The sequence below is a fragment of the Dipodomys merriami genome, unplaced genomic scaffold (genome assembly GCF_024711535.1).
Source record: "Dipodomys merriami isolate MVZ:Mamm:240054 unplaced genomic scaffold, mDipMer1.0.p SCAF_1, whole genome shotgun sequence".
In the NCBI taxonomy this organism is placed as follows: domain Eukaryota; kingdom Metazoa; phylum Chordata; class Mammalia; order Rodentia; family Heteromyidae; genus Dipodomys; species Dipodomys merriami.
Window position 1 is genome coordinate 51,480,248 of NW_027202270.1, and position 15,266 is coordinate 51,495,513.

Sequence of the window (15,266 nt, forward strand, 5' to 3'; positions counted from 1 at the left end):
CTGCTACATGGAAGGTAGATTATGTAAAATGGGTAAAGATTCAGAAAAAAAAAAAGTTTAGGTTGGCCCAATGAGCAGGTTAGACTTATTCTCTTCTCCCAAAGCTTACATTATTTGTTAAATTAGATGCAAAAATGTTCTTTAATGAGAAATTAAGTTTGAGCTCTTTATTATAGAATAAGGAATATTAGGCATTCCCAGAAATCACAGTGCTCCATTTGAGGAAAAGGAAAAGACTAGTTAGCTAATACCCAAGGGCAAATTGGACCTAGAAAATAAGAGATTCATTTTCATACTTCTCTTGGGCCCCAAGAAGGAGAAGTGAAATAGTTACTGCTCACAATACAAGTATGAAGAGTGACAATAGCACAGAGAAATGCAGGCTCATCGACTGTCACATCCCAGCCTCACATTCCTGCTTCTCCACATGTATGGAGGCTGATTTCTCTCTGCATTCTACCTTTCAAGTTAGAATCAATTTGCCAACACTGTATCTAAACCTTCCATTTATTTAGGAATGTCTACCTTAGGGTCACTTTTAAAGGAAGGGCTTGAGATTTTCTTAATAAGCGCTTACTCTTTAAGTCATAATTTATCATTAACACAAGAGCACTGATTATAGAAGTATTTTTAATTGCTCTATTTATCATTTTTTAAAAAATAGGCGCCATTTCCCTTGTGCAATACAGAAAACAAATGTCATAATTACACTGACTCTCTTAAAAACCCAGAGTATTCACAAGATGCATTTTTAATTTATTTTTTGACCTAAAAATATACAACTCATACATACTAATAGGGAAGCAGGCAATATTCAGTGTATCTGTACCTATTAAAATTAGATTAAAATATCTTCTCAATCACTTCTCTCTTTTGCGTGTGCCAGTCTTGGGATTTAAGCTCAGTGTCTGGGTCCTTTCCCTCAGTTGTTTTGCTCAAGGCTAGCAATTAGAGATAAGAGTCTCATGGATTTTCCTGTCCTGGCAAGCTTTGAACTGTCATCAGCTTCCTGAGTAGCTAGAATTGCAAGTGTGAGCCACCAGCACCCAGCTCCATTTATTATTTCTTGATGGTGAAAGCTTGCAAAATCCTTCTACCTTTTTGATATAGGTAGTACTATATTGTTATCTATAGTAATATATTGCACAGAAATAGGCCACAACTTATAGCCCTAAACTGCTAGGTAGTCCATAATGATCAGCGCCATCCTCCACAACTCTCTCCAACCTGTGTTAACCACTGTATTCTCCTCCACTTCTATAAAATCAAATGTTTTAGATTTCATATATGAATGAGATCATGTATGTGCTACTAGTTTTTCTGTTTTCAGCTTATTTTACTTAATGGTCTATAGTTCCATTCATGTTACTGTAAATGACAAGATGTCCTTCATTTATGGATAAATAGTATTTTGTTGTACACATTTTCTTTATACGCACATTAGTTGAAAGATAAGGGAGTTTTTTTCAGTTCTTGACTATTCCAAACAGTGTTGAAATAAGCATAGAAACATAGAAACATAGATGTCATATGGAAGGGTCTCTGCTCTGTTTTCTACAATGGCTGTTCTAGTTTACATATACCCAAAACATGCATACCTTTCTCTCCATCCTCACCACTCTGTAGTCTCTTTATAGAAACTATTCTATAACCCCTGTTTTCACTCTATTTGATGTTGGTATAATTTGGGGAGAGGAAGAAAAAAAAACAAATTGTTTAAATAGGGATACAGGTAGACCCAATGCAACAATGAGATGTACAAGAGGTTATGTCAAAAAACAAACTGTACAACTTTGGCGCGGCAGGGTGGACTGGGGCGGGGACGGGGAATTGGGAAAGGATGGGAAGGGGAAACGAAGGAGGAGGCTACAATGCTTGATAAGAAATGCACTCATCATCTTGCTCATGTAATTGTAAGCCCTCTGTACGGTATTTTCACAATAAAATAAATAAATAAGTAAATTCAAGAAACTATTCTAACAGAGGGAGGATATTTCTCATTGTGGTTTTTTGAAAACTAATCACGAGTATTTTTCATTTATCTGTTTATTATTTTTGCATCTTAATGTGGTAAACATTTATTTAGATCTATTGCCAAACTTTAAGTCGGACTTTTCTTTAGAGTTGAGATTTTGGAATTCCTTGTATGTTTTGGATATTAACCTTTGTCAGATGTACGTACTGAAAATATTTCCAGCCATTCCAAAGGCTGTCTCTTCACTCTACTTATTGGTTCCTTTGCTGTGCAGTAGCATAATCCTGTTTGTGTAATTTTCCCTTTTGCTTTCTGTGCTTCTAGGATTTCATCCAAAAATTTTTGTACATTACAATAACCTAAAGCATTCTCCTCATGTTTCCTTCTAGTGATTGGGTAGGTTCAGAACTTTTATTTTATTTTAAATCCAATCCATGTTGACACAGTTTCATTCCTTTGTGTATGAATCATCTGATTTTTCTACATTATTTATCCAAAAGAATGTCCTTCCTCCAATATATATTCATCACACCTTTGCCAAAAATTATTTAGCTTCCTAGTCTGTTAAATTAGTCCACAAGTCTGTGACAATACCATGCTGTTTGGATTATGACAACTTTATATTGTTTTGATATGGTAGAAATATGCCTTCCTTCTGTATTGTTATTTTTACTCAAGGTGGCTTTGGGTTCTTTGTGTGTGTGAATGTGTGTGTGTGTGTGTGTGCACATGTGTATGTGTGCCCATATGCATTCTAGAACTTGTTTCTTCTAAAGAATACAATTAATGTTTTGAAAGGATTTCTCTGAATATTGAGAATCAATTTGAATAGTATTGATATTTAAAAATGATTCTTCCAACCCAGAAAAATAGCTGCTTTTAATGTTTCTAATTCATAAACATTCTAAAATATACATCCTCAAAATGTACATTGTAGATTTTTAAATTTGCACTCAATATTTTTATAAATCCATACAATCATCTTATAAAATCTTATTTCATTTTCTACATTGTTTTATTCACCAAAGAAGGACAAAACTATGATATAAACATTAAGAAGATTACAAACCATTCTGTTTGGTAATGTTTGATCATGTATGAAACTTCAATTTATGTAACTGCTAGAGCGGCCATATATATTACAAGAATTCCAATGGTATTAGTTATGACTTAATTGTTTTCCATCAATATATGTTCAAATCTTAACCCCAAGTAATAGAGTAAGTAACCATACTCAGATATAACCTTAAAAAGGGAGATAAATTAAACTGCAATTATTATAGTAGACCTTGAGTCAATATAAATATTACTTGAATGCACACATGTACAAATAGAATAATAAAAAATAGGTAAGAAATAATATCTATAAACAACTGACCCTTTATCCTTGATCTTCTAACATAGATAATGTTGTGAAAATAAATATCTATTAAGCAACTCACCTAGTGGCATGTTTTACAGCAGCCCTGGAAAACTAATGAAGTACCACTACCACAGCTTTTGGACACAGTTAAAGCCTTTCTGCAATTAGAGTGACTATGCCCTTAAATAGTAACTGTGACAGCCAGTTAACTTGTCTGGTTAACTCCAAATAATATATGAATTCGTTCAATACATCAATATGTACTTACTATATTAACCATACGAATTGAATGTTTTCATTTGGGAGTGACTAGATTTTGGACATTTAAGAAAATATCAAGAAATTCAATGTAGTAGGAGATATAGAAATGCAAAATCAACCTTATTGGTGTAAGAGATAACAAAGTGAATTCATCATTCCTTCATTCCCTCATTCATTCTTAAAACCCAAGGTGTAGTCTTAGATGCTCTCTAGGACAATAATAAGCTAGGGGAGCATTGAATTCTTATGGAATGATATTTCACTGAAATTGTATCTAGTATTATATCCATTCTCTAATGAAGTCAGAAGGTTTTATTCTGTGTTCTTTATAGGCTGTCTTCTGGATCACCCATCAACTGCACAGAAATTCCTATAAAATGGATGTTGTCATTCCCTGCTAGTTGCTTTTCTTTGTTCCATGGTCCTATTATTCATTCACTCATTCAACGAAAACATGAAATTATCCTTTCATCTCTCTCCCCTTGGTGTATCATCAAGTTTGGTGCTTTTCAAACATCTCTAAATACTCAGACTCTCTTCATAATTCATTGCTTATTTTAAGCCTTTATTATCCCTTGGTTAGATTAGTATAGTCTAATTACCATAGGCTAAAATCTACAGTCTAGAATATTATCTGTACTAGGGAATGTCTACTTTATTTGGTTCTAGTTTGGCTCCACTTTCTATATTGATTCTAGAGTTTCATCTCTAAAATTTAAACACGGATATGTTGATTTTTCACACAGTTATTTCATGAATGCTAACAAGGTACAACATAACCCAGTTTACAAATTCTTTTCTTCTGCCAAGTTTCCCAAGCATGAACTATTCTATATTTTATGTTTTTATCATATGAAAACTAATTTGGATATTTAAATATACATTTAGCTGAGTATAGATAAAAAGGGAATTTTTTTCCCAGTCATTGTCCAACTAGGGAATGGATGGCCATCCTAGATCATAATATTTGTGTAACTTTTCAACATTTCTGATTCACATTTATTAAAACAAATTCTGTTGTGTAGTCATAAATTACTATTATTGTCCTTCTCTGTGCAATATGCATACAAGACATTATTACATGTAGGGTAAAAGGAGCAAAGTATGCCATTCGAAGGAAGTTTTATGACGATAAATGAATAATGGAGGTGATCTCTGTTTTCCAGTGTCCTAAAATGCCTGTTAAAATTTGTGAAAATGTAGGTAGACATAAGAGTAAACTAATCCAATACAATCCCCTCAATTACTATTGAATTTCTTAGGAAACATTATATGGAACGATGCAACGGACTCATTAGAAATCTTTCCTAAAGAAACAAGTTACCATATACATACTTGTCTGTCAGTTTCAGGAGAATAGTATTTTAAAGAGAAATTATTTAATCAAACTCTGAACTCAATGAAGACACTAACCAAGCATATTTACTCTAATTTTTTTCATGAATACTAAAATACTTTATTATCTTTGACCTCTAAAAATTGTATGTTATGTATGACCCCATAAGCAAAGCAAAGTATTAAATTAATGAAATAAAGTTTTTTCTATTGAATTAAGTTTTCTTAAGTATTATCTCATGAATGGCCTCTTCAGAATAACAATTATTTTGTTAAAATATTAATATTTGAAAAACCACTCAAATAAAAATTCTATGCAAGCAAAAATGTGGCAGGCCTGGTAACACAACTCAGTGACAGAGTTTTTTACTTTATTTTTATGTCCTTTACTCTTTTTTAAAAAGATTATTTTATTGTAAAGATGCTGTACAGGGGTTTACAGTTACATGAATAAGGTAGCCAATACATTTAGTGACAGAGTTTTATCCACCATGTATAATACTCTGTGTTCAATCCTAAGAAGTAGAAAGCAAAAACAAACAGTAACAAGCTTAGTCTCTTTATGCATTAGGTCCTTGCATTACTATCTATAAGCATATCACATTGCTGATATTTCCAATCTTCCATCTAGCATATATCACTTTAGTAGAAGTCAATTAATATGAAGAAGGAGCTGGGAATGTGGCTTAGAGGTAGACTGCTTGCCTAGCATGCATGAAGCCCTGGGGTTGATTTTTAGTACTATATACACTGCCAGAAGTGGTGCAGTGGTTCAAGTGGCAGAGTGCTAGCCTGGAGCAAAACAAGCTTAGGAACAGGGCCTAAACCTTGAGTTCAAGCCACAGAACTGGCAATAAACAGACAGACAGACAAACAAACAAAGTTCTTTGCAGAAAGTTCAGGCTGACCTAAAATAAATGTGCTGATCAGAAATTCCAGGCTTCTAGAGTTCATTATTGAATTCATGGGAGTTCTGAAAGGGAAGCATTCAATGACTGATTTTAACAATATTTTTAGAGCGTAGAAGAGGTTAGTAATGATGAAATGATCAGAGTGGACTGGAGATATGGGTCCCTTACAAATTAACACACAATTATTGCCTCAACTGGATCTTCTAACCCACCCTGCCCCACCCTTTCATCTATCAGCCAATCTTGGAGCCTGAAGTCTCTTTATTGCTATTTCCAGGCCTTCCAAGGAAAGCTGTTCCTGCTTTATGGATAAGTGGAAGTTTACAGTCTTTGAGGCTGCTGATATAACAGCTTTCATGAGTATTAAAGTTCAAGGAAAATAATCCTTTTAAAAATGTACATTAAGTTGTTTCTAACGATTCATGAGAAAGCTCCTTCTTTACCAATTACTAAGTATTAAAAAAGTTACCAATTATTAAAGGTTTTACTGACAAGGTCATTTATAAAAGAATCATTCAATCTGGCCAGAAAAAAAAAAAACAACTTGCTGAGAGTACAGCTAAAAACAATTCTTCGGCTAAATTCTCAGGAAGTTAATGTTTCTGTTATCTTTATTTATATTTAGAGAAGGTGCAGTGAGAATGCTTCATCCTTGAACTGAGAAGCTGCCTCTGAGCTCTTTGCAGAGAAAAAGAAGAAAGTTTGATTGCAGTGGCAGGTTTGAACAACTTGGATGTGCAGAGTATTGATTTCTTTCTTGTATTTATTCTATTTTTTGTGTTAGGAAACATTAAATATCTGGAGAGAAATGGCAAAAGTGGACATTTTTAAAACAGTTTGACATGATTGAAATCCTTCGTATTTGTCAAGGTGTTTCCCCACTAGATGGAATTGTTTTGTTTTCACATTTTTGTTCCCAATAGGTGTCATATCCTTGAAATGTGGCAGATTCATGTCTCTGAAGTAGCAGTTTTTCAGTTTAACAGCAACTAAATGTCAGTTGGGGACTGGGAATCCATGGTAGGCTGACATAACCATATGCTCTGCTCTCCCATTTTACTAATCGGGCAGTTGGTAAGTACAAGGAAAAGCCTGTAAGGCACTGTTCAGCACAAGGATCAAATACGGATCTTGGCCATTCTTTAGTCATCTCTCAAAAGGTACCACAGTTCTCAAGTTGGTTTCTCTGGCAACTGTAGAGACAGATGAATTCCAATTCATAATTGACCAGTCACTAGGCCCAGGGAATCTTTCTTTGTGTGCCAAGCCTCCATGTGGCTTGTGGAGTGTGGGAAGTGGTCACCCCTCCCAGTTTCCTGAGTTCTTTGAGACAGAACCAGTGAAGCACACAACTCTGTTCTGATCACTGGAAGGATTTTTACTTCTTTACAATCCATTCACAACTGCTTTGACTTCCTTATTCGAGAGAACAATGCTGCTTATTTTGGATTGTTTTGTGCTTTTCATACCTGTTGAGATTAAATTATGTGAAACCTTCAGGCTTACTTTACAGAGTCATCTAGACGACAGTTTTTAAAATGTCACTAGTTGGCATCCTTTACAAACATCACTGATTTCTTTTTATTTATTTTTTTATTATTGTGAAAATACTGTACCGAGGGGTTACAATTACATGGGCAAGATAATGAGTACATTTCTTATCAAGCATTGTAGCCTCCTCCTTTTTTTCTCCTTCCCATCCCATCCTCCCTCCACCCCCCCCACTCAACCCTCCTCCGCCCCCCCACCAAAGTTGTAAAGTTCGTTTTATACATAACGACTTGTACGTCTCATTGTTGCAATAGGTCCTAATTAAACGATTTGTTTTTTCCTTTCCCCTCCACAAATTATAACAACATCAAATACGGTGAAAGCAGGGGTTATACCGTGGGGGAGGGACATACAAAGCAACAAAGAAATAATCTTATAAATGTGTTAGAAACAATCGCATGAAAGAAAAAAAAAACATTTGAATACATATCTTAGGGTTCATTTCCCAAACATCAACTTATCTGACCTTTTCTGCTTGACTCAGACATATACTAGATATTGCAAATAAGGGAAACCATGGGACCTATGTTTCTTTGGGCCTGGTTTACTTCGCTTAATATAATTTTTTCCAAGTCTTTCCATTTCCTAACAAATGGGGCAATGTCATTCTTTCTGATGGAGGCATAAAATTCCAGTTGGTGGGAGTGTAAACTTGTTCAACCACCTTGGAAAGTAGTATGGAGGTTCCTCAAAAAACTCCACATAGAGCTCCCCTATGACCCAGCAATCCCACTTGTGGGCATTTACCAAAATGTTCAAAAACAAGACTACACTAAAACTACTAGCACGACTATGTTTATTGCAGCCTTATTTACCATAGCTAAGATGTGGAACCAACACAGATGCCCCTCAGTAGGTGAATGGATCAAGAAAATGTGATATATATATATATATATATATATATATATATATATATATATATATACACAATGGAAGTTCACTGATTTCTATATGATGAAATGTAATGGGAGTAGTAATGTGTTAGGTGACTAAGGCATATCTCAGTATCTCAGTATTTTTCATATGGAAGCAGTTTCAGATTAGCTATTTTGAGTAAAAGTAGTTATCAAAGACTCTGTTACTTTTTTGATATTTTCAAAACTTAACATGCAATTATGATATGAGGAAGTTATATTGTGATGCCATGCACCTGACTCTATGTCTTAAAGAAATCTATGAAAAACTCCTTTCAGCTCTTGAAGTAATATTTTGTGTCCTTTATTTGTAAGCTTATATGTAAGAAGTCTTGAAATCTGGAATAGTAATGGTTAATAAAACTAGTAAAAGTCTGTCAAACTTGTCACAATTATAGACTCATTATAAATAAGCCTGACATTTAGAAGCATATTCTGAAAAATATTCAAAGAGCTTCTACTCTTGATAGATGTAAAACTAAAACACCACATTGAGTAGGGACATTGCAATTAAAATCAGAATTAACCAGGTTTGTATTAATGTTTGTTTTGTATTAGCTTTGAACATTGATTTCATTCATGTTAGTGATGATGGTTGGTAGATTAATGTGAATCTTTACCTTCCTGTCAAGGATCAATAATTCACAGTTATTAGAGGCAGAGACTGTGGATTTTCTGGGCTTATGGGAAATGTACTAACAGTACAGAGGCATCTTGCTAATACCATTGGAAGAAAAGTATTCCTCTTGCTTACCATTGTCAGTCATGTTATTGATCATGAGCACCCTCTACAGAAATGTTACCACCAATGGTACAAATTGAGCTGGAGAAGTTACTCAATTAACATGAATCCAATGCGACTGTCACTTTTTCAAGATGCTTGGTGACTTTCCTGTTTCATTGATTCTGAACACTTAGTTCCCTAAGAATATATATGACCAAATGGTCTTTTTTTTTGCTTTTATGGCTTACCATCGCACAAATTGCTGCAGATGTGAATGTTCATATTGGCATACATGGAAGAATGACCTTACTTTATAGCGCTATTATGAAAGCATGGTTTAAACTAGCCTTTCAATTTTTGTGTGACAGAAGAAGGGGCTAATCTTATAGGTCTTGACCTCTCTCGAGCATTCAAAGTATTGATGACAGAGCACAAGGCTCTTTATATTTCCTGTTGTCATTTTCTTAGCCTTAGATTGTTCCCAACCCATTTTAGTGCATATGCCTTATTGACGCCTTGTGTTGGAGGCTAATGTGTCTTCTTACTCTCAACATCTCTGGTCTACATGTCTGTAAGGATTAAGGAAAGAAATGAACTTCCTTAAGTCCCAGGCCTACATTTCTATTATTTCTGATTCATAGAAACAAAAGTACTACTAGAGTTATTAGACTTCATGTCTTATTCAGAATAGCTAATTTATGTGTAGCTTCAAACTATTTGGTGGTCTAATTTTGTGGCACTAATTTGCCCATTAAACTGGATCTTTTTGGTCATTCATTTGAGTACTATTACAACATATATCTCAAATTAGTTGTACCGTTTTTTTTTTCCTGTGACAGAAGCTTCATACAGGTTTTTTTTTTCTGTGACAGAAGCTTCAATGATGCTCCTGTAAATGTATGTATCCTTCCTTCATTTTTATGACTTTATCACAAGTTTCAGTGGAAACATTTCTAAATTCCACATTACAAATACACAAATGAAAGCTATAACTTGGTGAGAAAGGTACAAAAATCAGTCCAAAAGAACATGTAAATAATATGAAATAGAGACACTCTAACCTATCATGGTTTTCCTTGGAGAGTCCTTGGTCCAAAGTTCCTGTCACTCCTTCATTCTCTTCACCCCCTGGTGTTCCTTATGCAAGTGATGTCACCACTCCTACCACATACAATTGGCCACAAAATAGGTGCTGGCCACAATGGCACCCACATAAAGTCTGACCAGTAGAGTGTACATTGTCCTGGCGAGAGCCTTTTCACCCACTGGGCTGCCTAGAAATGGATGAGACTGCTAAACCCAATCAGATTTTCATCTCTTTTGTGAGGTTTGAATGGATCATTCAAAGAAAGGCTGACGACAATAGGAAAGGGGAAAAGTTGCTGAGAGATACACAGAAAGGAAGCAGTAAGCAGAAACTATGGGGTTACAGAATTCAGGGTTAAGAAAATGCTTCCATAGAGAGGAGAATAATGAGGCTCAGTTTGCAAATGACAGCAGATGTCTTAGATGCACAGAGTGACAACGTCTGGGTTGGCATCAAGTAGAACACTCTGCAGGGAGGGAAGGCTGACATGTGCTGAGGGGCACCTTGGCTCTCTACAGGTGTTTTTACCCTAGACAATCATGCATTTCTTGATGATTCCTGGCTGTGTGATTCTGGTTATATTATGGAAGTTGTTTAATTTCCATGAGCCAAGGCAGACATCTGTCTAATTCTCCCTAAGTTTCTCATTAATTCTTTCAAAAAGCCACAGCCATTGTATATGGCTTAATAAGGGGGAAAAGGAAACTAGTACGACATAGTTATTTTGTGAAGGAATAAAGATGATAATTGCTAACTCAGAACACTTACACTCATGCTACAGAGAAAAGTTATAGTTTGGGCCAAAAATGCATCTATTAAAAGTGATAATGGAAGAGTAATCACAATAAACATTTTTCAATCTCTTTTTTTTGTTGTTCTGGAGAGATACTATGTTGAGTGACTTCTTCAAAATGGGGATTGTGATGAAATTAATATTTGTTTATGTAAGATTTAAGATGCATATTGAATTATTAGGAGCTCAATTGAATTATGCAATTAAGAATATATTTCTAACTCAACAAAAGAAAATTATATTTTTCTTTTAACCAGAGTAACAGGTTAAATACATTTCACCAAACACATTTTTGTTGTGATGTAAAGTTTTTTTTTTTGTCGGTCATGGGGCTTGAACTCCGGGCCTGGGCACTGTCCCTCATCTCTTCAGCTCAAGGCGAGCGCTCTACCACTTGAGCTACAGTGCCACTTCTGGTTTTCTGGTGGTTTATTGGAGATAGGAGTCTCACCGTCTCTCCTGCCCGGGCTGGCTTTGAACTGCGATCCTCACATCTCAGCCTCCTGAGTAGCTAGGATTACAGGCATGAGCCACCAGCGCCCGGCTGTGATGTAAAGTTTTTAAAACTTCAATTCACCTAAGTAATTGTAGATATGTTATATCATGTATCTTTTATCTTTAAAGATAGCTACCCTTGAGATATTCTGTAGCTGTGAACTATTCTCAACCTAAAAATTATTATAGTTTCAAATGTTATGAAATTGTTTTTCAAATAATAGAGTGCATTGGTTAATAAAAGTTTGGATTTATTTATTTTTGCATCTTTCTACCCAGTCTGGTTTGAACTACAAGATTTCTTTTGGGATTTATCAATAATATATATATATATATATATATATATACATATATATATATATGCTTATACATTTTCTCACCTGATGAAATTCAAAAAGCAATAAAAATTAAGTGTGGAATAGTTGTCTGGACTCCTTTGGAACAATGTGAGGTAAGTAGGCTTAAAATAAATGTACTTTTTGTCTGTTTTGATCCTGTGTGTGGTTATAGTTGGGTTTATATAATTCTTGTCATAGGAATTAATATACTGTGTATTCAAAGACAAAGAGTTTAACATATAAAGGAGAATATTGAAAATTTAAGTATTTTGAATTTGGATATTCAAAATTTGAAATTTTCTGTGAGGTTTATATGCATTGAGAATATTCCAATGTCAAACAGAAAAATAGAAAAAAAGAAAATATTTTATTTATAAATGAAAATCTTATTTAATCTATAGATTTTAGTAATGTGAAAATTAAAAAAAAACCTATTTAATATATTTTAGCATCTCTTCAATAATTCTGTAAAACTGAGAAAATTGTATATATTTGATGGGATGAATTTATACTCTGAAAAAGCAACTATGTGTAGAAATGTTCAAAAAAAGAGGAAAATATATTAACTTTTTATTATAAAGATATTAAATGCAAATATGCCTAATTTTGAAAAGCATATGTAAGAGTTTATCACTTATTCATAATTACAGCATTCAGGGATATCAAGTCAATTTGTGACACTTTCTCCCAATATATGCTTTTTTAGAATTTAGATACCGGTAAATATGTTTCCCAGAATTTCCTTGTGATTTTATATCAGTGATTTTCTGTCAGTATAACAGAACACAGAGTCTCAGTTCTTCATAATAAGCAGAATTGACTCATGATTATAAATGCTGGGAAGGCCAAAATCCAGGGAACTCATTCCTGCAATTCATGAATGGCATTCATTCATTTATGAGGGAATAAATATTATGATCCAATCACAACATTGACTGAAGATTCCCACCCCACAACATTGTCTCAATGGACATCAAGGTTCCAAAATATGAGCTTCAGGGGATATGTCAAAATCTTAGCAGATACTATTTTATAAATACCTCAATGCTTTTCATAGTACCCAACCAAATTGAGATTATTAAAGAGTCTTTCCAAGACTTATTTTAGTAGCTACATAATGTTCTGTTACAACATATTTAATATTATTCCTACATTGGTTAATTTAGATTTAGATCAATTTCACTCTAAATAAATTTACAACATCTGTTTTCTCAAAAGTTCTGAAGGCTTTTTTTTTTTTTTACTTTAAGATAGATTTCAGAAGTAGAATTAATGAATCAAAGGTTGACTTTTAAAAACTTGTGGTACATATTCAAATGTAAAAAAATATATATCATTTGTATATGTTCTACAGTCCTCTATGACTGCTAGGATTTCTTCATTTTCTCATGAGCTTATTAAATTCCAATTTGTAGACCTTGCAAAAATTAGGGATGAACCTCCCCGTTGGGTTATTATACTTGATGTGACAGCATTTTAAAAGAAATTAGCAAGCAGTTTTTAATTGTTCTTTTATTCTTAGTGAGCTTTTAGAGATGGAGAAAAAGATAGGTGATCTAATGTCATCTCTACACAACAGAAATAGTGGATATCATCTTTTCAGCAGAGTAAAACCAGTTTTCCCCATCTTCAACAAAATCAAAGTTTGTAGTCTGTGCTAACTCTTAAGCAAACAGGCTTTGAACATGAGATTTAGTCGTCTATTTGCTCCATCTCAATGTAGTATGGAAGTGGGGGGGGAACTCTCAAATATATGGGAAATATGTTTATGAAAAATATATGGTAGTCGTAGGCTATCAATGTCACCTGGTTTATACTGTTATTTCTTACTCTACATAAAAATTTGAGGTTTTGATCTAAATGTGTATTCTCTTTAAATGATGCAATACTTGTTTGAATATAATTGTCATTTTAACTATATAGTATTATAATTTTAAATCTTCTATTGGAAATACACCATTGTTAATCTGTTTCATCTGTTTCCCAACTATGGATGTCTGCTTAAATTTTCTAAGATTTACCAAAATCTTCAATTATTCCTTTGGGATATTTGTTGGATTTTTGTTCAATACATGCATTAGTTTCTAAACAAAATTATACTATTATCTTTGCATTAATGGGATGCCTCACAAAACCTGAAATTTCCATTTCCTGAAGTATGATGTATACGGATTCGAGTTTGCTATCATAGAAAAGAAACTGGCTGAGTATTGGGAAGTCTGGCTTGTAGATCTTGCTCTTGATTTCCTACTTTTGTGTACTTGGGAAAATTAATTTATGGCTCTAAAGCTCAATTTCCTTATTTGAATAATAAAGAGGTTGTACAGATAAGGCCCTAGAATGGTCAATGAGTTTCATTCCAAATAGTGAATTCAATGAACATCTGTTATTAAAAATAAATTTTGTATGCCCACGGGCTACTTAGCAATAATATTTTAGCTTAACAACCACTTTTCCTCCTATTTTAGCTTTCCTTTCCTAGGTAAAGATATATTCCACAGATAAAAAATGGAAATTATTATGTTCTTAAAGAATATGATGCCACATAAATAGATCACCTAATTATAATGATACTCTATATTATACATATAAAAGTAGAATTCCAGATTCATTTAATTTGGTTTCTAGTAACAGAAACCTACTGTTCTTATGGTATCTTATACAGAACTCCAATGCACAAAAATTAGTCCAGGAGGAAGGAACTCATGAATAACCAAAAATAAAGTAAGGTTATACAAAATACATAGCTAATAATATGTTACAAAATAATTTTTTTAAATAGATTTAATTTAAAACACTTACTTAAAATGAAATCCAATATTTGAAACACATTTACTATTTTCCAGATACCAACATAAAGCATAAAAATAATACTTCAAAAACATTGAAGATTACATAAGCAAGATGTACCAACACTGTAATTTAAAACCCTAAATTTCTAGTGTCTTAATACAATAAAATTTTACTCTTCTCTCATCTTACCATTTAATGTGGATTGGTAGAGGTGGAAAAGAGCAAGGCAGGGCTCTGCTCCTTGCTGTTTTCCAGAGACTCAGGATTCTTAGTCCTTGTGGATTCAATATCCCCTAAGGTTTCAAGGCAGTTAATGATCTCAATAAGCAAAAAGAAAACAAGGTGTAAAGACTGAGGCTGAGAAATCCCTTTCAACTTCCCCTGCTCTCACTTCTGTACAACAGTTCTACATAACTAAAACAGAAGCTGGAAAACATTGAGTATTAGAGATGTGGTAAAAAAAAAAAAAAAAAAAAAAAAAGGGAACCAGACAGTAGCAAAAACTAACGAACAGAGTATCTGATTCCAATGTCTAGAACACACATAATCTGATCATTGCATCCAAAGCTAGATTTAGTGTTGATGAAGAGTGCTATCCATGAGTTCAGTTTTGGTTTTTCGTTACTTAGGATAAACTTCAAAGGGAAGTTTTTTGTCCCCAGATACCTAGTAGATAAATATTTTGCAGTTCACCTACTTTGGCAGTTGAGAATTCCACATTGTGAT

General features: G+C 33.7%; 1 long non-coding RNA gene across 1 annotated transcript in view; it reads left to right on the forward strand.

The window, feature by feature from the left end:
- The first annotated feature begins 6,853 nt into the window (after positions 1 to 6,853).
- The window catches only part of LOC138836189 (uncharacterized), a 35,496-nt gene continuing 27,083 nt past the window's right edge, over positions 6,854 to 15,266 (forward strand). Inside the window, exon 1 of the long non-coding RNA XR_011374931.1 lies at positions 6,854 to 6,919. This is a non-coding gene — a long non-coding RNA (uncharacterized lncRNA). The remainder of the gene's footprint in view (positions 6,920 to 15,266) is intronic.